The following is a 22,474-nucleotide window of genomic DNA, read 5'->3' as shown; positions in this document are numbered from 1 at the left end:
ATCTTCAGGCAGCTGGAGACAACCTGGTCTCTCTTGCACAATCCAACCATTTGGTAGGATTATCTAATTTATATGAACTACACTGTAGAAACATCTTTTCTTTCAGGAAATAGAGCTATGGGGGGGACTAAGGGAATGTAATGAGTCAAAGGTATTGTTTGAAATCTAGTATTTGCTTGCTGAGCAGCAATAGTAGAGTCTTTATTAGGAGGAACAGCATTGTTAGACCTTGGCTGTGATTCACTGTACATTCTATTTTGTCTCACTGTTCTAGGTTATTTTCTTCTTCTTACAACTTGAATAACCAATTTACAGCCATCCCAGAGCTGGGTGGAAATGCTGGGATAAACACTGTAGTGAAAATTAAGGGTGTAATGGCAGAATAAGATGATTCACTACTGCTCAGAATCTCTGGATCACTTCTGCACAGCAAAGCCAAACTTTTTAATGTATGTGTAAGCACATATAGTACCAAAATTAAAATGTAGAGGTCTACTGCTGTAGGCTATATCCTTGAGCAGATACAGTGCTGTCACTTTGAAACAGCTTCCAGTCCTGGCTTGTGATTCCAACATGAAACAGCAGGGAAGGATCGTCCCTCCCACAGTCGCTGTCTGTGGGCAGCCCAGAGTTCATTCAGCCTTTTGTAGACATGCAGGTACTGTCTAGGTAAGGTGTTCATCAGGAACAATGCAACATTAGGACTACAGAATATATGGCACTGAAGAGGTCATGGTTTCACCTTGAAATACAGCTTTGAATTCCTCCACTGGTCACACCATTGCTATCTCTGGACATTCAAAACTGAATGTATGTGGTGTAAACCAGCCAAACTAACTGAATGGACACAGCAGGTCAGCCAGCTCAGACACACTATCTATAGATATTTATTAAAGGAGCAGAAGCAGCATTCCAGTGTTTTCCCTATGCCACACCTCAAATTCCTGAACATTTTCCTCAGAGGGCTCAGGATTTGCATTTAAGTGCCTATACTTTTTGGGTGACTGCTCCTCTGGAAATATAGAGTTCACAGATGTTCATTTTGCCTCCTGTAAATATCTGAGCTTTAACAGCTCAGTGCCAAAGCATACTTAATTTTTTTTTCCAACAAAATCAACAAGAAGTATCATGACTGGTAAAATTAGAACCTACTACCATTACCATATTGTTTTCCTCTGTAGTAGTATTTAAAAATGAAAAAGTACGGGAAGTGCAAAGACATTTTGACTTTATAAATTTTCATTTGTGATGAAAACCTGAATTCTCAGTTGACCTGAGAAATCAATCAGAGGATTGTCAACAATCCCATCAGATTAGAAACTAAAGTCTGTGAAAATACAGCTTACTAGAAGATATTTCCCTCTGTTTAAAAATGTTTTTGCTTGACAGCAAAAGTTACAAATGCAGATATACCCTATAATTCATATATCTAATGCAGATTGAATCATTAACAGCAAACTTCAAGTACTGTGGAGAAGGAGCTGTTGTCCTTTTTTATATTTATGCTGCTTCATGCAAGGGCATCCAAAATACATATATGCAAAAAGGAATACTGTAATAATTATTTGTTATACTATTATATATGAAATTAGGAAGACTGGTGGAACAGTTCTAAAATTAAATATGACTCTGAAATGCATGCTATTTTGCAACACTATATGGCTATCTCACAAACTCAACTATGGTGCTGTTTCAGACTTCAGTGAATAGAACTACCAAGAGTAACTCCAGGAAAATTAACAATTAACTGCAATCTCTATGAATGACCCTCATGGAGAGATATTTACTTAAAAATCCCATCTTCCTTCACAGACTCCTGGTTTTGGCTGGGGTAGAGTTAACTTTCTGCACAGGGGCTGGTGGGGGGCTGTGTTTTGGGTTGTGCTGAGCACAGGCTGATAACACAGAGATGTTTTGTTATTGCTGAGCAGGGCTTGCACTGAGCCAGGGCCCTTTCTGCTCCTTGTACAGCCACACTGGAGAGGGGGCTGGGGGGGCCTGGGAGACACAGCTGGGACAGGGGACCCCAGCTGACCAAAGGGACACTCCAGACCAGGTGACATCATGCTCAGCATATAAAGATGGGAAAGAAGGAGGAAAAGGGGGACAGTTGGATTCACGGCATTCATCTGCCCAAGTCACTGTGAGGTGTGGTGCTGCCCTGGCTGTCCTGGAGGGGCTGAGCCTGCCCATGGGAGCTGCTGCTCCCAGGGTGAGGGCCTTGTTTGGCTTTGTTGGTGTGCACAGCTTTTCCTTTACCTCCTGAACTGCCTTCACCTCAACCCATGAAATTTCCAGATTTCACTCTTCTGATTCTCCCCCTGATCCCACCAGTGGGGCAGTGATGGAGCAGCTGTTTGACATTTGGTTGCTGGCTGGGGTTAAACCATGGCAACAGACATAAAAGAAAAATATTATTTCATTATGTAAGATTGAGTATGGTCTCTGTGAACATTTGAAAACTCAGGTGGCATTTGCAGATTGAAAGGGTTGTTTTTAAACAAGATAGAACAAAATTTTGTCCGGTTTTACAAAAAGGTGCTAAGAAATTAGAGCTGGACTTTAGAAAAAAATAGATTTTAATTTATGGCTAAGAGATCCAGACAGCACTGTGATTTAGAATGGGCAAATTACATTCCATTTAAACATTTCTATTCCAGTTCTAGATCTATTTTCCAACTTTTGCCCCTTCCTCCCATAAGACATTAGCTATTTGGATCAGTACTTTGCATCAAATCTGCTTCAGGTTTGTAAAAGAAACCCCAATGCAACTGTCCTTTCCACAGAGTTAAGTTAGTTGGAAAGCAAACTACAAATCTAATACAAAAAAGTTGTAGCAGAGGTGCAACTTCCCATCTGGTACATTAAATAAAATAGGCATTATCCAGGGCAAAAAAAAAAGACTTGAAAAATGCCAAACTACAATTAGTGATTTCCTTGCTGCTCTAATGCTTCAGAAAGAATGCATAACAATCTCTTAGTCCTAGGTAGCTTTTATACAGAATTTTCAAGGTTATTTTAGAAACTGTTTATATGGGTATTAGGATCACTACTGGTAAAAAATCCCAACAATCTTCTTGTAAGTACCAAACATTTCAACTGAAAAAAATTATCTCTGGGAGATAAGCAACAACAGACATGTAGAAAAAACAGGTAGATATTTTCATTGTACCAAGAAAAGCAAAAGTATTTGACTGTGCCTTGGTGTTTCCCATGCCCATTGTCCAAGTCTGAACACTTAAACTGAATAGAAGGAAAGAAGGAATAGAAATAATGTACTTCATATTTTAAGAGATAGATTAAAGTATTTTCAGATGGTTTCTTTACAAAATATTTTTCTTTATGTTACTAACAGAAATGCATTATGCCATTTCAGAAGTGAAGTAGAACAAAAGTGGGATAGCAGACAACTATATACAACAGCAATTACAATGTCTAGTCGTGTTTTCTTCTGAATTATTAATTTTACATCCTTCATTCACAAAAGCAAACCCAAACAGCTAAGTGAAAAACATGTGAATGTATATAATAATTACAGATTATAAAACTATAATCAACTATATAAAAATATAAAAACTACAGAGGGAAGTTATTATATTTTATTTAGAAAGAAACATTTCAGAAATTAGAAACTGCTTCTCAGAACAATGCATGGGGAACAAATCTATTCAAAAGAAGGTATCACTTAAAGACTGTACAGTGAACAGAGCCTTTGGAATCAATTTGAGATGCTTCTTCAATACCAAAAGTAATCTTTGGGAAGAAAAAAAGTTGGACCTTTATGAAAAACTTAGAGGAGCTAAATTGTTGGAAGAGTCAAAGGCTGACTAGACAAGGAAAAAAAACCGCTCTAACTTTTAGAAAAGGTTGGAAAAGTTAATTAACTTCAAAAGCAGATTATGAAAGGGTTTTTTTTTAAATCTCTGGCTAGTGTAGCTAGTATACATAACTTCATTAATTTCAGCTGCATTTTGATAGTATCTGTTCACAAAGTTTTGTGAAGGCCAAATCCAATGGGTTTCAAATTGTTGTTAGGAATAGCATCATGCTTTCTGACAGCTTACTGTGAGATTGCTTATTGAAAGCATCTTTCAAGGTGAGGCAGCTGAGCCTGGAAGGATAAAATTACTTGAAAACTATAAATATTTGCCATGCAGGATTTCAAGAAATGGCAGATCCTTTCATGGCACAGTAGAACTCATATCCAGTCAGAATTTTATGGCCTAAAAATGCTAAAGAATACCTTTTGTTTTTATCTGAACATCACACTACTTGCTGGGTTCTTTAATCATCTAATTAAAGAGAGTCCCTAACATTTTTGATTTTCTAATTCACTTTGAACAAATGCAGTAATTGCTGAGGAAAACCCACTCGATCTCTGTGTCCAGCATGTGAGACAAACTTGCACCAGTGCTTAAATGAGTGAAGAAATTAACTTAAAGACAGCATCACAGTATTGATGCAGTAAGGAAAAAATATTGGTGAGATTTTAACTATTAGATGAAAATGCAAATCTACAGCAATATTTTGATAATTTTTGGAAATGCTTAATGCTTGCTATAACAGCAAGTAAGCAATCTTATAGCTGTATAATTTATTTATTGCATTTACAGTTTTAATAATATTGGACTGTTAAAACTGTGTTTTCAACCAAAATAATTCCAATTGACAGATGGTGAAATAAAATTACAAAGTCCTGTAACCAAGTAATTATAGAGGCTTACATTACAGATGTTGACAGTTCATACCTAAGCAGATTTGTTTCCAGATGCAGTGGAACATTTTCACTTTGGAGCAGGGCTACTCAGATCCCCCCCAGTTTCCCATCCTCATTTTGTTAAACAACGTACTACTGGTAGCACAGACCTCCACTCAAGTGAGCTGGCCTTAAAAAAAGACTACACTATTTGGGATTCTCAGGACTTTGCTCATTCCAAAGATCTGTCAAATACATGAAAACACAGGTTTTACTTCTCCTCTGCTGTGTTCTTTCCTCCCATCTAGCCAATGGATTAATTTTCTGCTCACCTAATCATAGCCCCACCTAAGGATCGTGTAGCACTGACATGCTCCTGGCAGCAGACTCCTGGCAGTGCACTGTGCCTTGTACACCACTGTGGCTCTGTCACCTAACATTACTAACAACATCCATCTCCTCTTCATTTTTTTGTACAATGAGATGTGCTCTGTGAATGTAATATTCAGCTCTAACCACTCTGAGGTAAATTATCAGCGTAGTGATTTTACATGACTCACATTATATCCCACAGATACAGTGTAAGCTGCTCCCTAGCAACTGCAGCAAAAATATACCCCTCTAGGCATCTTTTTCCAGCTAAAGAAATCAACTTTCTGTTTGATGAACTTCATATATAAAACAATCTTGGCTACCATCACATCAAACTGTTCTGACTAATGGTCCTTAAGATGTGTTTTTAGCCCTTTGCCTCATTTGGGTTCTGATGCTGAAGTTTCTTTTGCAAACCTTCCACCTCAATGATTTTAGCACCAAGGAAAAAATAGTATTTTTCCAAACCAAGGAATATCTTCCCTATAAAAATGAACCATTTATACAAGAATTATAATCATGAGCTAGAAATCCATGTTAGGTGGAAAATACAACTCCCAGCACGCTGGAAGGAGTGAAGACCCTGGATTTATTTTGTGGAACGCTGAAGTCTTTTGTGACTTTAAGTATTCACATACTGAATAGAATTGCAATTATTTTCAAAGAACTATGAGCTTTTAAGTAGACTGTTGCTGCTTGTGTCATCCAGAATCTGTTTAAGTGAACTTAATATCTGGGGAGAGACAGAAATTAGTCCGTGTTTAAAAACAACCAGCCTCATGCTCATGCATCACACCTCGTGAATAAGATGTGGCTGCTGTGACATTGTTATTGATTTTGACACACCATTAAATATTTTAAAGGTAATACCAGAATAATAACAGCTCTTCACAAATGAACAGAACCCTCCACCAATATTTAGGAATTTCCTCACCTGTGCTAGGGAAAGGGTTACAGCAGACACTTAACTTCCCCAGTGGAAGCCAAGCCTTCAAGTCTAAGGCTGCTCAGGCTAGAACATTTAGGCAGAGGCTAGTCTGCTATTTTTGTACTGAGCTACATCAGCCTCCACTGGCACGCAGCCCTGTGCATGGTCAAAAAGACAGCAGTTCTAGGACAGAAGAGCAAACAGCACCTGTTAGCCAGCCACAGAAAATAGCAAAGGCAGAGCAGCACTGCCCTTTCCCTTCAGGAAATTCTGTCTTGGGGACTGTTACAGACCACTGAAGGGAATGAAGTCTGTCCTTTCAGTTGAACAGGACAACAGCCACCCCCACTCTGCTGACAGATACCTCTGATAAAAAGCAAAGCATGTGTTATGTGACTGCACTTCCAGCATATTCTTTGGAACCCTTTAGTGAAACTGACTCTGCTAAAGTGTAAATGAAATTCACATACAAGTTTATGCCCATTTTTTATATGACCCTAGAACAGATCCCAGACAGCATCTCCCATGATGAAGCAGAAATGCTTTTTCTAAGAAGTCCTGCGTCACCACCACCTGACGTCAAATACTATACATAAATTGGCATATTTAATAAAATGCCATTGAAAAAAATCCATGTCAGTGCTAACTGACATGCCCAGTTCCTGAACCAAAGTACTCATCTTCAGTCACTTGGCACAAAAAATGGCATTTCTGTTAGAGCCATGTATTCATCACTTCCATACTAAACAAACATTGGAGTTCAAACTGCATTTCCATCAGTGCAGTATAGCTGGTAGTGTATTATGAATTCAACCTTGATGCAAAGTTTTATTAGTAGCAGTACAGTCTTTCGTGCAGTGAGATTCTCATTTCAAGAACAAACATCCTATTGACTTTTCTGTGACATTTATGTAATTTAGGTCTGCCAAGTCAAGTCTTCTGTGTATGTCTTAATGACCTAATTAAAAGAACTATTGTCATACCACTATATAATGTAGCAAGAAGAGGGGGCAGACTGTTTCCTTTTTAAGCAAACAGGCACAAAAATCGGTAGGTAACAGCTTTTAGTTCAGTTCTGAACTTTATCATAAAAAGAAATAACTGGGTTATATGAATGCCCCAAATGATGAAGGAGTTACATATTTTAAAGGAACAAAGAACATATGGATGTGGCATGCCTTCCTATGTATGAAAATCTAGCTTGATCAGAATAGAAAAAAAATAAAAGCAGTTTTGCAAACTTTACACTCAGAGAAAATAAAAAAAAAAATTATACAAGCTTTCAAACAATGCTCAAACCATCCTTATAAAACAGAACATACCATTTTATTTGAAATCTCCTTTAGAACCTTAAAATGCATGCCAACTTATAATATTACCTGTATTGCCAACTTAAATTTCTCATCCAAACTCACAGGTTTCACTTTTTTACCTCTCTCATTATTTCCAGAACAAATATAGTGCAAAGATTGAGTAAGGTGTTCCTGGCAGTAAACAAATTCAGTACAGATACTATCCTGATGATGCCCCTACAGTTTTTGTGGAAAAGGAAAGTACAAATCTTTGCAACACTGTATTCTAAAGAAAGCTGTTAAACACACTGAAGCTACCTAAATCCTGAAAACTGGATTCACTGAAATTCAGGGAAGTCCTGGCTTTTCATTCTTAGGGAAGAGGGGAAGGAACTTAAGACTGACTGAATTTAACTGAGGTGCTGGAGATCACTTTTAGTTAGTCCAGCAGGCCCTGAATAAGGATATTAATGTGAAACCCACTTGGCAATCAACTACTTTTACTTTTGAAAAAATATTTTATTTCCATCTGCATACTTATATATTAGCTCTCCTTTTATGCATTTGTTAACATTTAAAATGGTCATTTCAGTCTTACGATTCTGTTTATTTTAACTGTTCTTTGCATAAAAATTATTTAAGCAGAGTAATTATACTGGTTGAAGAATAACTCCAGAGAGCTACAGTTGATGTTCTTCTCTAAAGGTGTGCAAGGTTATTACAATATTTCATTAGCACAAAACAATACATCTTCAGATAGAGGCACTATTAGCTTGTAATGTTTCCTGTTACCATGCTACGAACCTTTGCTTGTAAAGCAATTTAATCACTTCCATATTGGTTATACATGAAATATTAGTGCTGTGCTTCAGAGGGAACACCTCCTGCATTTTCATTACAATATAACTGTATTACTTACAGAGTCAGAAAATCTATTTGTCTTTAAGCATGTCACTGCATCTCATTGAAAAATTTCTAGCCTAAGTTAAAGAAAGAAACAGTCTTCCAAGTTTAAGTCCTCAATTCAACCAATGTGGGTTTCATTTTTTTTCTAAACTCCACATGTCATCTCCATGGCTCTTTTAGTTATCTTTCATATTACCACCTATTAGAACTGCAAAGATACTATAAGTCTTTGTCTTCTGAAAAAGAAAACAACTCAAAAATTTTAATATCCTATGAGATAACCTGGTACTTATACATCTAACATTAAAATTCTTATCTAGCTACTGTATAGTAAAAGAAACTAAGATTACAACAATCTTTATGGTTTTACATATGACAGACGTGCTCATCATCTTCAAAAGATCAACATTTTTCAACAATGAAAATATATCAAAGTCAAACAAATTGCTTTATTTTCCTCCATTAAACAGTCTATCAGATAACAAAGAAGAGATACTGTTATTAGTACCATGCCATTCTTGACAAATCAGGCAAAAACGTCATCCAGTGAGTTATGAAATCATGGCACATGAGAACAACACGTACAAAATGGAAGCAATTACAGAATTCTGAGGTAGCACACAAGACAACAGATTAACAATGTGGGCTTGCATAAATACATATACAGCACCTTTAAGTTATTTTTGAACTGAGAAACACTGACAATAACCTTCTGATCAGTATTTTTACCATCCCTTTGGAACTGCTAGGCCACGCTCTTGAGTCTGTGAGATTCTGCAAGAGGAGTAGGCTGTCACAAACCAGTTAACAGCCACTCGAGTCTGTAGTGTCCTCACACGGCTGTGGTGCCACTGGCAAAGGCTCAGCCAGGGGACCCAGCTGGAGTGTCCTTGAACTTCACCCACCCAGGCAAGTACAAGTGCCACCAGGTAGCCGTGTATGTCCCTGCACCTAAAAATACCTCCCGACCCAGCAGATCTCAGCCCGCTCTCCCAGCTGCTCTCTAGTGGCTGGGACCAGCTCTTCTGGCCATGCCATGTGCACAGTGTGACTGAAACATGCACCCTGTCCAGCCAGGACTGCTCCTTTGATGACCTCTGGTCTGAGCAAATCTGCTGTGGTGCTCACAGCAGCAGGGAATCCAGGAGCCAAAGCTGACACCATGTGTGTGCTGCACTGTGTGCAATCTTAACGTGTTCTACACATACCTCAGACTCAAAGACTGTTTCTTTACTAAAAGCATTTGTACCATAACTGATACCAAAACTGATTTCTGGTATTAATCATCATGCCTTTTATTCAGAGGATGTTTCAACATACAAGATGGTAATTGCTTTGTTCTACCTGACACATATGCTTTGTCTATAAGAGACTTACAAAACACTTTCTAAATGTAAAATTGGGTATTTTTAATACAACTGCTTGAAGTCATGTTGTTAAAACCATGATTAAAAATTACTTCCAAACAACTGCATGTTGTGTAAGTGGAACCTTGGCCCAGTAACATAAAAATTCATAACATAATAATGATAATAACATGAAAATGATAGTTTGAAAGGTGGGAAAAACCCCTTAATTTTAAAAAGTTTGGGTAGATCTATAAAAGTTGGGAAAAACACACAGAACTTTTACTGGTATCTTGATAGAAAGAACTGCATTAACAGTAATTCTAAATAGTTCCAAAATATCAGGTCACATGCAGTCAAAACCACCTGAGCCCAAAAGGTCTCACACAAAAATTACAACAGGTCTGAGTCTTCATTTCATTGACAACTGAACAAAGTGCACAGGAATTGCTCAGCTGTAACTGACTTGTTTGCTCATGCCAGAAGTCTCTCGACAGAGCAATCACCTCACACTCATCTCCAGCAGCAAAAGGAAAGCATGCAGTAACTTGGCTGAGTGGCTGCTCAGAAAACAGGGACATAGATTACAAAAGACAAGATTGATTAGCACTTGCAGGTTGCTTACTTTTATGGGTTATAAAGAAATTTTCCTTTCTCACCGTTTTCAAATTATGAAGGAGATGATTTCCAGGTGACCTCAGCTGGAATACATTACCTGAAACATGACTTCCCAGACTTTGGGGTTAATATAGTAATACATCATTTAAAATGATATAAAATGATATAAAATCTGGCCAAGGCTCAAACTCCTGTGCCTTGGTGCGTGCCTCTGAGTGGAGCTGTGATCCCACCACAGCCAGCCAGAGTGATCTGCAATAACCCAGCCAGCAACAGTCAGAGCCTCAGTCAAAAGCCACTGATGAAATGCATCAGCAGGCAGAGGCTCAGGCAGTTTTCCATCTCCAGGTGGGCTGTCTTTGTTCTGGTAAGTCCTTGCAGGGCAAACAGAACCTAGCAGAAGCCTACTGTGACAGATTGCTTGTTGTATGAGGCACCACTTCTGCTGCATCATCCACATTCATTGACACGTTTTACTATGACTTGATGCATAGCCTGATACCCAAGACAAGTGGAACACCTTCCCAGAAAAGCCTATTACTTTTGACTCATTATTTTCTGTGAATTTTTACTGAGCTGTTTTGCAGTGTCATTTTACATTTTACATTCTTAAAAGAATTAATTTTGTTTCAGAAAACTGAAATGAAAAAAAAGTCTGCAAATGGACAGCTGATGCTATGCATGACTTTCCTCTCCCAAAACCTGCAGGTGAGCTTTTCTGCTTTTACTACTAAATTCTCCTGCTACCTACTTTTGTCATGATTGTTCATAAGATTAAAGCTCTCATTGTGTCAGATGATAAAGAGCAAGTTTAGAATGTGAGCTGCAGTACCAAAATCAGTTTGCAGGGGACTTCACCTGGTATCAATACCCAGTCTTAAAGACAAAGATTACTGTTTCTTCTCTGCAAATAAAAAACCAATTCACAGTACATATCTTATTTTGGAACTTCTCAACAGAATTGAGTCTGTTTATGTTTGGCATCAGCAGCAATAACAGAAGTCTTTAATTTATTTCCCTATTGAAAATGAAATTAATTAACAGTACAGAACTTCTACAAATTAGTTCTCAGATTAACTAGGATTTTGTTTGATGCCTCTATGTTCATGCAAACATGAGCAAAAAAAAATTTTTTTTTTTTTTTTCCTAAGAAATATTTAGAATAAGATACCCATAAAATGGTATTCAGTATCTCCTCCTCACTTGTAACTAGGACATAATATGTTGAATTCTGCTCCCATTGACTTCTTAGTTCATGAACTAGATAGAATACATGGATAAAAGAATTTTTTTCCCAGTAGCAGTTTATCTTCTATGTGAAATGTTTAATATCATCCAAACTGGATGCTCAAATTCTATTCCAGACTTTTCTGGCCCAGTTCAATCCCTGATAAATCAATGGGAATGTTTGACTTTGTACAGTAATCTGAAATCTGCACATGAAAATCACCAGCAAGGAGGCCAGTCTCTTCAGGGTTTACAAAACATTTTTTGCTGCCACACAGCAAAACATTTGTGTAAAGTATTTCAGAGCAGAAGAAGTAATGTGCTCTTTAACAAACTGATTGGGTAGAGGAGAATCCCAAACAAGTAAATTAGTGACATCAGACTCAACAGGACTGAGTTGCCACTAACTCGGTGAGAAACTTTGGTTTGAAGTTTAATTCTTGTGATGAAAACCTCATGTATTTGAATGTTTTAGCCAACTTTTAGCAGTGCTTTGTTACTGCCTAGCTTATTTTAAGCAAATACAGTGTAAACTACACATAACAGAATTTGGTTTATGATTATATTTGCGCTATTTTCTGTGGCCTTGTAACAAAAATCTAGCATACTCAGCAGCTTGGCAAAAAAAACCAAAACAGTGGCTTTACTACAAAGTCTGAAATCCAAGTTAAATGTGTTATTTTTCTACATGGAAAAATATTGCAAATGCTGAAAGCTTTAGGTAAACATTAATATAATGGATTTTTATAGTACAATGCTATCACTGTACTAATGCCACTCTTACTAGCTGCCTAACAGACTTTATGAAAAAGTACACCTATGAAAGAAATTAACTTAGAATATTTTTAATTTACATGTACCATTGTACATTGTACCATCTATTTTTTCTAGGAAAGACTGCAGTAAAATTTGGCTGATGATTCTGAAGTATCTTATAAAAATGTTAGATGAATGCACACATCTTAACTCAAGAAGATATTGTCAGAATTGAACAATGGAACACAAGTTCCACTTTTTACAATGATAGTCTGTTTAAGGCAGATAAGCAGCACATTTGGCACTGCTCTATCACTGCTGCCAAATGTATTCAGCACAGATTCAGCAATTATCACCACTGTGGCCTGTAAGTACTGGGTTTGAAAAAACTGTGCAGGCTGATAGTGTTCATGTCCATCCCCGACATCCTTGCAGGCTACCAGGAGCTCACTAAACTAATTTTGAGCTGCATCAGCCAACAGAAAGCTGTTTAGACTTTGTAGCTACTTGTACACGGTTGCCATGAAGTAGCACTGGGTGGGTTTCAAGCACACCATACAAATGAAATACAGCAAACCCTTTTTCTTTGGCAAACTGCCTTGTTTTGGTTGCTACAGATTCCAGCAAACAGCACCCATTTAATAGATCAGGAATATAACTTTAAACTACCCATGACAAAAAGCAAGTAGTAGAAATACATTTATTATGTACTTGAATACATGCTAATTTGAAAAAGCTGTTCTGATGAACTGTATTACAGAGCAAAACAAAATGAAAGAAGAATCCTATTGCTGCAGTCAACTACAGTTGGTAACAGTCTTCTAGACAACCAGATTTACACAGCATATGACCTCATAAATTGGTGGTAGAGCAGCTGGGGCCCTTCTTCAAAGGAAGTAAAATGTAATTCTTTAAGCTAAATATTTAAATTAACAAAGCAATAGGCTGCCTACTAAAATGGTCCTGTACTTCTGCCAAGTACTTGAACAACAATAAATCAAGAAACAGAACAGCACTTCAGACTGGGGTTTGACAAGCACATATTATTAATTGCTGCTGTTCAACCATCTTGCTCTCCTCTTGCATTTACCTTCATAGTTCTATGTCCTCCCTTGCACAGCCTTCATAAGGTCCACTGTGAAGCAGATTCAAGCTGGCAGAAATGGGTTTCTGTTTTGTTTTGGCTTTTTAATCAGTGGCCAGGGCGGAGGAGTGATCTTCTGCCAGACTTAGGTGCTGAAGTAGTTCTGCAAAGGGTTAGGAAGGATGGTATTACTGTGACTGGGAGAAGGGAGAACATCACAGACAGGCTGCTGGAGTTACTTGCTCTGCTGTGAAACCACATTTATTACTACGTAACACTAAGTAATAACACAGCACACTAATAATACATTTCTGGTGTTTCTTTAAACCTCACTCTGAGTGCTGTTGGCAGTGCAGCAGCTTTTCTAAGTGGCATGCTTTGAGTGTAGAATGACTAGCCTGGCTTTGAACAAGGAACAAGGAGAGATCCTTTCTGTATGGCAGGCTTCCAGCCTAACCTCTAATACAACTGGGAGGGAGCAGAAGAAAAGCTTTAGTGATTATTTTCATCTTACTATGAAATGTAGTTCACAAATGAAAGGTGATTAATTAGATAGCATTGGAGTTAAGGCTGTTGTGTATTGAATCCGTAGAGAGGCTAGGGAAGCATTAAAGGTATTTGAGTAAATATCACTTTGCACTCCAGTATTTTTAAAAGCTTCTTGGTTTTAATTAAAAATAATTTTAACAGCAATCAACATGGATCAAATACCATATACCACCATTCTCACTTCCCCTTTCATTGCAGTTGGAATAAGTGCCAGGAATGGCATTTTTTAGAATTTTCTTTCTGTTTATGTAGTCTGGATTTCTAGACACTGTATTAACCTGAGTTTACTAAGGTGCAAAAAAAAGAAAAGAAACCCAAAAAACCACCAAAGCCTGTGTACATTCCAATGAGTTTTAAATCTATAACACCCTTGTCTGATATGCCATGGCACTTTTATTCCTCACAGACATACATGCAAAAAACCTCATAAGGTATGATAATGGAGACAAACACCAGAAGTTGTCTTTGAGCACAGAACTAATGCCACCAGGGTGGCAAAGAGCTCCAGAAGCACTGTACAGGACTAAGAGTGGACAAAAAGATGAGAAATGAGTTTCAGTATAGATACATGTAGGCTAATACATCTGATGGAAAAACATCTCAGTCACAAACACACCATGCTGACAAATGACTGGAGAAAAAAAATCAAGCAGTCATTATTGACAGATCCTTATGTACAACAGAAAGAAAACCCTTAGCAAAATATTTGGTATCACGAGGAAAGGCACTGAGAAGAAAACAGTGCACATTTATACAACCTTGGTCCATCTATGTCTCAAGTACTTCTGGTCTCTGCATCTCAAGAACAGACTCTAGGCAGAGAACAAAATACCACAAGGATGGAGTGCCTGCCTTAGAAAAAGAGACTGGAGGAGCTCTTTAGCTAGAAAAGAAGACTGAAGTAAGATATGATCAATCAAATCATGAAGACAGTTAATAAACTAACGTAAAGCTGCTTGCCTAAATCCTTTAGTAGTAGAACTAAGGGACCTTTTACAAAGCTAGCACAACATCAGTTTATAAAGAATTAAGTGCTTCTTTACAAAGGTAGTAGTAAGCTTCTGGAACTTGCTGCCACATGAGGTTGTGAAGATAGAAAGGCATCAGCAATTTTGACAAGGTTCTTGGTCTGCAGGTCCACAAATGGGCTCTAAAACCACTGAGCAGAGATGTACCCAGGATCTGTAATGTGACAAACAAGTATGCAGGAAGAGCACAAGAGAACAGGTTCATAAAACAGCTAGGTTTGTGTATAGTCCCTAGCACCATCCCTTAATGTCACTGTCAGAGACTGAACCCTAAGTCTGAAGGTCCACTGATCTGACCCAGCAGAGCTTTTCTGATGTTCTTCACTTCAGTTGCCTTTAGTATCTTCTACTGAGCTCTGAAAAATCCATGAAGGCTACACCCCTACTTCTTAGCAGCTGTGAAAGATGGAGGTCAGATTTGAAAAACAGCAGTCCTTCAGTATAAATTCCAACACAACATCCTATGCTAAGCAATAAATTAGTACTATATCTTTAAACAAAAACAAGGATCAGACCCAGGAGGAAATATTTGCATTACTCCAAGCAGCGTGACCCCAGAAAGCTACAGATGTTGTTCCACAGCAAGATCAGCTGTTTCAGTGAAACTCTAGCCACCTGCTGAGGGACAAAAGAAACAAACATCAGCCCTTCAAAGAGCTGAGCTGCACAACTGCTCGAAGGGAAGCAAGGTTAGCCATGTAAGTCATTCACATTTTTACTAAAATAAGTCTCAAAATACAGTAACAGTTAAAGCTTACTGGTACTCAAATGGCAGTCTTAAAAAATTGAGTGCAAAGGCCAGTATCTGTGGGGAGATTTCTGCCTTCCTCTACAGAAACTGTTTATACATGAAATAGACATATTACAATTACAATATTTTGAGACCACTGATAATACAGAACACCTGCAAAGGGAGAAGGTATGCTGGCAACACTCCACAGAAATGAATCAATGTAGCTCAACAGTATTCTCACAAGATTTCAGTTATATAGCATTTTCTTCGTTCACTGCACTCTTCAACATTAGCTCCCTCACCAGTATTTGGTAACTTCTTCTAGTGCAAAAATGCACACTTGTGTATTTCATAAATATTTGTAGTGATACATTAAATTACACACTTATATTAGCATCAAATTACACTTTTTAATCCTTAAGGGAATAGTAGAGTTTTGATGAGTAACTATTGCAGATATCTGGATTATTCCCACTAGTTTGGGAGTTTGAATTGAGAGCTACAGAAATCAGAATGCAAGAGGGTTAAAAAGTGTCCACTCCCCACTACACATGCAATATCTGGCAATTTTATGGTTTAGGTAGTGATACAAGAAGAGGAGTGTCTTGTAATTGAGATCTGTAATTCATTCACTATCACACCTTGATTCATCTCTGTATTAAAAGTAGGCACAAACAGGCCCAAGGCTCTTGTAGATCCTTTCTTTCTCCTGTTGCGCTGGGGAAAGCTGATCTCTTCCACCGATATATCTGCAGTCTGTCAAAGAACAACCTGCCCATCTCTGCCTCTCTCCCTCTGTTGAAGAGCTGTGTTCTCAGCACTGGGAGCTGAATTCCTGTTGAAGAGTATCTTTTCTAAGTTCCTTGAAAGGCATTCTCAGGAGACAGAGGTGCTCAAGCAGAGCACTCTTGGTCACTGTGCCCATGGCACTGCTAGGCAGCAGCAGATACTATCACTGTTTGCAAACATCTGAGGCCTGGGGGTAAGCAACAAAGGCAACACTTGGGTGCTGAGGCATTTTACACTTCTGTGAACCTGGAGTTCTGCAGAGCTGCCACACATCAGCATTTAGAGCTGCTGTGTTTGAGGGAGACTCAGCTAACAGCTGTGAGTCCATATTTTAACTGCAGTTCACAACCAGATCAGTGTACCATTTGTATAATCCAATACAACTAGGAGATACAGCATTCATTCATCTTTCCCCTGAGCTTCTGCATCTCTTCATTGGTTCAACTGAATGTACATATGTGCTTATTTCTAAAATACACTTACTTCTAAAAAGCACACCACTTGTTTTCCCTAGCTGTAGTAAAAGAAATAATTTTCCTACTACTCATGGCAAATTACATCAATAATATTTTATTATCCATCTTTATCTATTTAACTAAATAAGCAACAGGGTGGAGAACATGACAGAATTGACTGCTTCAGTTCCAGATTTCTTACTATGTGACATATAGTGAAACTACCCTGTAAAAATTACTACTACAAAAGCAGCTTAGGAAAGTTCAGGATATCTCTGAATGTTGGGAGGCACACAGATGGACTTTTATATAGAAGAAAACCACGAAAAGCAAGCTAAAAATTTCTGAAACTTCTGCATTCTCCTCTAACTTTTAACTACGTATGAGCATTATGTAACTATAATATTTATTAATATTCATAAGTCTACAGCTGATTAATATTTTTTAACAGGTAAATACTTAATACACTTATATTGATTTCAGTGGTGGAATGACTGCTGCTCCAAAAAGTTTCATTATTTACTAACAGACAAAGAAGATGAATAAACACTGAATCGAGCACCCTTCTGAAATGACAGCATTGAAATATTTTGATGTTTTACGAAAGGTTTCCTCAGAATTGTGCATAGGAAAAAGGTACTTAAGACAAAGATGTAGCAAATACACTGGCATACATTCTCCTGCATGCATGTTCTCTTGGGAACAACCCCACTGAAATGACTGTCACAAATACAGTCTGCTCATGAGCTGAAGGTTCTACAGTTTACCCATTCACAAACTAAATTTTGAGATTAAATTTTGGTGTCACTCACAAGGCAGGGTGGGGAGAAAACTTAAGTGTTTTCAGCCTGTAATCTATATAGATTTCACTGCTCTCTTCCACAAAGCAACCGCAAAAACTTGGGATTTTCTTTCCTAAAAAGCACATAAGGTAAAAATGGGTGATGCTATGAGGCAGATGAGCAAAACTGAGTGCATCTCAGACCTTGCATCGTGGCTGTGTGTGACATACTTGGATGAGGATTGTTCTCTACTATAATCTAAAACACTCTGATGACACTGAATCAGGTTAACTAAATGAGGTTCCTGAAAAACTGATTTGACAATATGACATTTGCTGGACCTGTATAGATCTATCCAGAATTAGAAATGTACAAAAACTGAAATTTCATCAGCAATTTATATTCTGCCAAAAATGTCATTTAGTGGATAACTATGCAGGGAGGAAACAATATTTAACCTGTGTTAGCTCTAAATTCCACACCTCAAATCTTTTACACTTACCTGTGCCTTCCCCATAGCTGTAAAAATGGGCTTCAACCCAAAGCAGGGCATGTATGTGTTACAGTGGTGTTTGCACTGGTTATTCACCCTTGCATCTATCATGATTTAAAACCTTTCTGAAAACATGTTATGCATCACGTGATTGAACACGTCCTTATAACTAACTAATCAGAATACTCTATCAAGAAAGAGTGAACAAGATCAATACCCTCCTAGAAAGTAGAAAAGGAAACTTAAAGGTACAGAGGAACCAAAAAAAAAAAACCCAAATCAAAGGAAAAGCTCTTTACATTTTCTGCAGACAGTGTTGAAATGTTTAAAATACCCAAACCCTGCAAATAACCAAATGCAAAATAACCAACAGATAACACGAACTAATTTCTATTGGTCTGTTAATTGTGGATGCTATCCTGCTTCCTACCGAATCAATGTCAAAACTCCTCTTTATTTCCATGACTGGCAGATCAGGTTCTTCATCACAAAGTCTGGCAACATCCTGGCAGATTCCTTGAAATGTTATATAATCAAGATACTTAGTGTTTACAACGACATCTCTAAAGAACATCTAAAGCCTGTTTTTATCTAAATTAAGAAGATTTGACAACACTTCAAAGCCTTCCAATATTACCTTTATCACTAAAAGTACAGTAGGTTGAAGAACAATGGAAAGGAGTGCATAGGGAAAAACAGGATTTCCTCTTTCCAATTCCTCCGTCTCAATAGCCAGTGGTCATGTATCAGCCGTCACCGATACGATTACTTTAAAATAACTTTTCTTTAAGCTAACTGTGGTGACAACTTTAAGATCCAGTCTGCGCCACACCACCACCGCTGCCGCCTTCGGTTGTGTGACCGTCCCCGCCGGGCGTCCGGGAACCCTTCGAGTAACATCCTCCCTCGAAGGAAGTTCAACGCGCCGCCCCAAGAGCAGCGCGGCCGCGCTGAGCGCCCCCAGCGCGGGCCCGGGGCGCGTCCGCGCTGCCGGCCGCCGCTACCGAGCGGGGCACAGCCGCGCCCGGGCCAGCGCCGTCGCCGGGACCCGCGACGCCGTCTTTCCAGCCGGCACTCCCGGCGGCAACGCCGGGGCCCCCGTTCGGCGGCACGGTTCGGCGGCCCTCCCGAGGCGGCGGAGCGAGGGGCAGCGCCGCAGCCCCTACCGGAGGGCTGATGTCGCCCCCCGCCGCGGCGCCCGCAGGCACCGCCGGCCGCCGCTAGCCGGGCGGGGGCAGACGAAGTTCCCACCGCACCGCCGGTCCCGCCCGGGGACCCCCGCGCCGAAGGGCACGGCGAGGGGCGGTGGGGGACCGCGCCCGCCCGCGACCCCTGCCCGCCGCGGCCCAGCGCCGCCGGCCGCCCCCGGCATCCCGCCCGCTCGCCGTTCCGCCCGTGCCGGCACCGCTGCCCGGCGCTGCCGGCCGCCCCTTCAGCACCGTACGCATGGGATGCACACGACGACGGGCATCCTCCGCCGGACCTTACCGGCCGCGCTCGCCGCCCTCGGCCACCAGGGCTGCCGCCGCTCCGCGCCGCGCTCCCGCAGCCGGGGCGCATCCCTGCTCCGCCCGCAGCCGCACCAGCCGGCAGAGCGCGCGCCGCGCGGGAGCGCAGCGCGGGCACCGGCGGAGCTCGCCCTCGCCGACTGGCACCGCCGGCAGCCAATGGCCGCCTGCGCCGCGCCGAGGGGGCGGGACGGCATGACGAGAACGGGCCAATGGGAGCCGCTCCGCGCGGCAGCGCCGCTTCCGGGCAGCGGGAGCCGCTCCGGGGCCGTGCCGCCCGTGTGCCCGCGGCCGGTGTCCCCGCCGGGCGCTGTGCTCGGTGTCCCCGCGGGGCAGCGCCGCGGGCTCTCCGGGACGCGTTGCGGCCCCTGCAGAGGGTGCCGGCGGTGGTAACGCGCGCGGCTGGGCCAGCCTTGCCCATCCCCAGCTGCTCTGGAAAACGGGAGCGAGCTGAGGGCCGGCCGTGCCTGTGGGGAGCGTGTGCCTGTCCGCTCCCCGCGTGCACAGGAGTATGCAGCTTCACACCAGGGCGCTTTGTTTAAAATAAAAAAAAAAAAAAATAGTGGAAGAAGATGTCTTTTTTGCAGGAAAATCCCCCTGCGCTGAATCCGTGTCCGCAAGCATCCTCCCGCAGCTGCTGCCGGCTGCCGCCGACCTTGGCGCGGCCCGGCGGGCACAGGAGCGCGTCCTCGGCGGCCGCCTCGTCGCGGTGCGGTGCGGTGCGGTGCGGGACCCTCCATCGCTACGGCTGTCACTGCGCTGCGGGGCTTGCAAGGCCTCACAACTTGTCCCACTGGCCGTGCCCCACCTGCCCGCACCTGTGTTTAAACTGGTTCAGCTGTAGCAGCGGTTTTTGCCAGTGGACCAGGTGGCTGTTTCTAACTTTTGTTTCTGTGGTGTGTCCATAGGTTTGCATTGTTGTTACTCTGGGTAGAAGGAGGTGTTCTGCGCGCTGACCACAGTGATGTACTGCAGAGGTGCACGGGTCGGCTAGGGTACCACAGGCCCTGGAGAAGTGAAGATCGAGCATGGGCCATGGAGGATTATTGCTATAAGGCACTAAGGAAGGGGGCATGGGCTTGGTACTGGAGGCCCGTGGTGATAAACGGCTCACCTGCGGTCACTTAATGAAATGCAAGTCTGGAACTGGATGAAAGTGGGTTTGGAGGTGGCAAAGAAACAGTACCTGACATACCTAAAAGGTAACATACTAAATTCTGGGGGAGAATTAAAGCTGCAAACCAGTGAAGAAAGAAAAAGGTAGAAAAGTGTGCTTGCAAAGATAAAAATGATCTTAAGGGGAAACTAGAGGAGGTGGAAGAAATCATAAACCTGAATATCAGAGTTCTCCTGGCCAAAGACAACAAATGCTCACAAAGTCACTGTTATCACCCCTTCACATTAGGGTGGAATGAAACTGATCAAGAGATCCAGGGGAGCAGGGGAAGGGAGAATGTAACAGCAGGAGTGGCGTACAACATCTTCAACTGCATTATTACTACTCTTCTTCTAGAACTAATAATTATTAGACTTTTAAGATTTCAGTTATACAAATAATAAATGTGTCTTCCCTCTTTTCCAATCTGTCTAAAAAGCAAGCTGGAATGCTTGAAAATGTTTCAGAAATGTATTTTACTGCTGGGTTCCTTTCAGTGTTGGTGGTCTTTACCCACTGTTTTGGAATTTGCTTGTCAAGTAGAACCCCTTGCCTTGTTCTGTACTTTCTTTGCTGATTCAAAAGGGTGTGGAGATTTATTGATTCCTAGTGGCTTGCCATTGTATTTCATGCCTAATAGGAAAGGTTTCTAACATCAAAAAATCTATCAAGTTAAACTGGTCACAAGTAAATGTTTGTTAATTCCTTAATGAAATATTTTTGATGCCAATGTTAGATCCAATTTATAGACAGAATTCCTTGTTTAGTTGTACCAGATGCAGGTACCCTCATCTGTGCTGAGTTCAGAATTGCTAGTTCAGAACTGTTAAACAATGTGAAAGTCATGCCCTTTACCTCACACTCTTCAGCAGTTTACCTTTTTTTTTCTATTTTGGTGGCAATTGAGTTTGCTGTGTCCAGTGTGAAGACTCAATGCACCCACTTTTGTTTGGAATGAAATAAGGAGAAATGTTTTTAATGCTCATGTGCTTAGACACTGTGCAACAGCTCACTCAGAGATGATTTCTTCTAATAAATATTTTTATTACTTCAGGAACTGATTCAAGCCTTGAGAAAGTACAATTTTAATAGTAGCACTATACACTTAAGAAAAGTTATCAGGTGTTTTACTCTTTGTTAAAGCAGGGTTTTTTAAACTTTTGATATAAGCCATAATGTTATCTTGAAAGAAACCCAAAACCCAGCACACTTTATTTACTGTGGACAGTTTTACAAATAATACAGAACTGACTAGAGCATTGCATGGTTATAGCTTTATAACTCCCACAGAGAAGGAGGAAATATTAAAAATAATCCTTGTAAAGAAATCTCTTTCTAGTGAGAAAAACATACATGTGATTAGTTTTAATACTTTAAACTTATCCAAAAATGTAAACAGAAATTCAGATAATCATGTCTGAATTTTATGTTCATGTTAAAGAGTGGACTTTAAGGTTCTACTGCAGCTTTTTTGCAATTGTACGCACACATCAGTGTGTAAGTGAGCTAAGTCCTTAAAAAGAAAGACAAAACACCATGTTTCAACTAAATATCCTGTTTATGAGACGAAACAACTCAGAGATAGATGTTACAGGTGTAGAAGCATCCAATAATTAAAAGCAGAAAAGAGATGAGGAAAAAAAAGGCAGCACACCTGAAATACAGGTCTGTTCAGTAAAGTGCTTTACAGTACACATAATATATTCTGAAGTTTAGCAGTCCCCCTGATAAACTAGGGGGATTTTTTTGTATCTCA

At 40.4% G+C, this 22,474-nt stretch overlaps 1 protein-coding gene across 3 annotated transcripts in view; it reads right to left on the bottom strand.

Moving 5' to 3' along the window:
• The window catches only part of B3GALT1 (beta-1,3-galactosyltransferase 1), a 171,211-nt gene extending 151,542 nt beyond the window's left edge, over nt 1-19,669 (bottom strand). For 2 of the 3 annotated variants that reach the window (XM_059853034.1, XM_059853032.1), the window contains exon 1: nt 19,543-19,669. The gene's annotated coding sequence lies outside the window, so the exon portion shown is untranslated. Of the gene's footprint in view, nt 1-13,231; nt 13,552-19,542 lie in introns of those variants that run through there. The other variant, XM_059853033.1, reaches the window with a different exon arrangement.
• Between the last annotated feature and the right edge of the window lie 2,805 nt (nt 19,670-22,474).

The sequence above is a fragment of the Haemorhous mexicanus genome, chromosome 8 (genome assembly GCF_027477595.1).
Source record: "Haemorhous mexicanus isolate bHaeMex1 chromosome 8, bHaeMex1.pri, whole genome shotgun sequence".
NCBI classification, from domain to species: Eukaryota; Metazoa; Chordata; class Aves; order Passeriformes; family Fringillidae; genus Haemorhous; species Haemorhous mexicanus.
The sequence above is the reverse complement of the archived record's forward strand: the minus strand, read 5'-3'. Positions and strand labels throughout refer to the sequence as shown.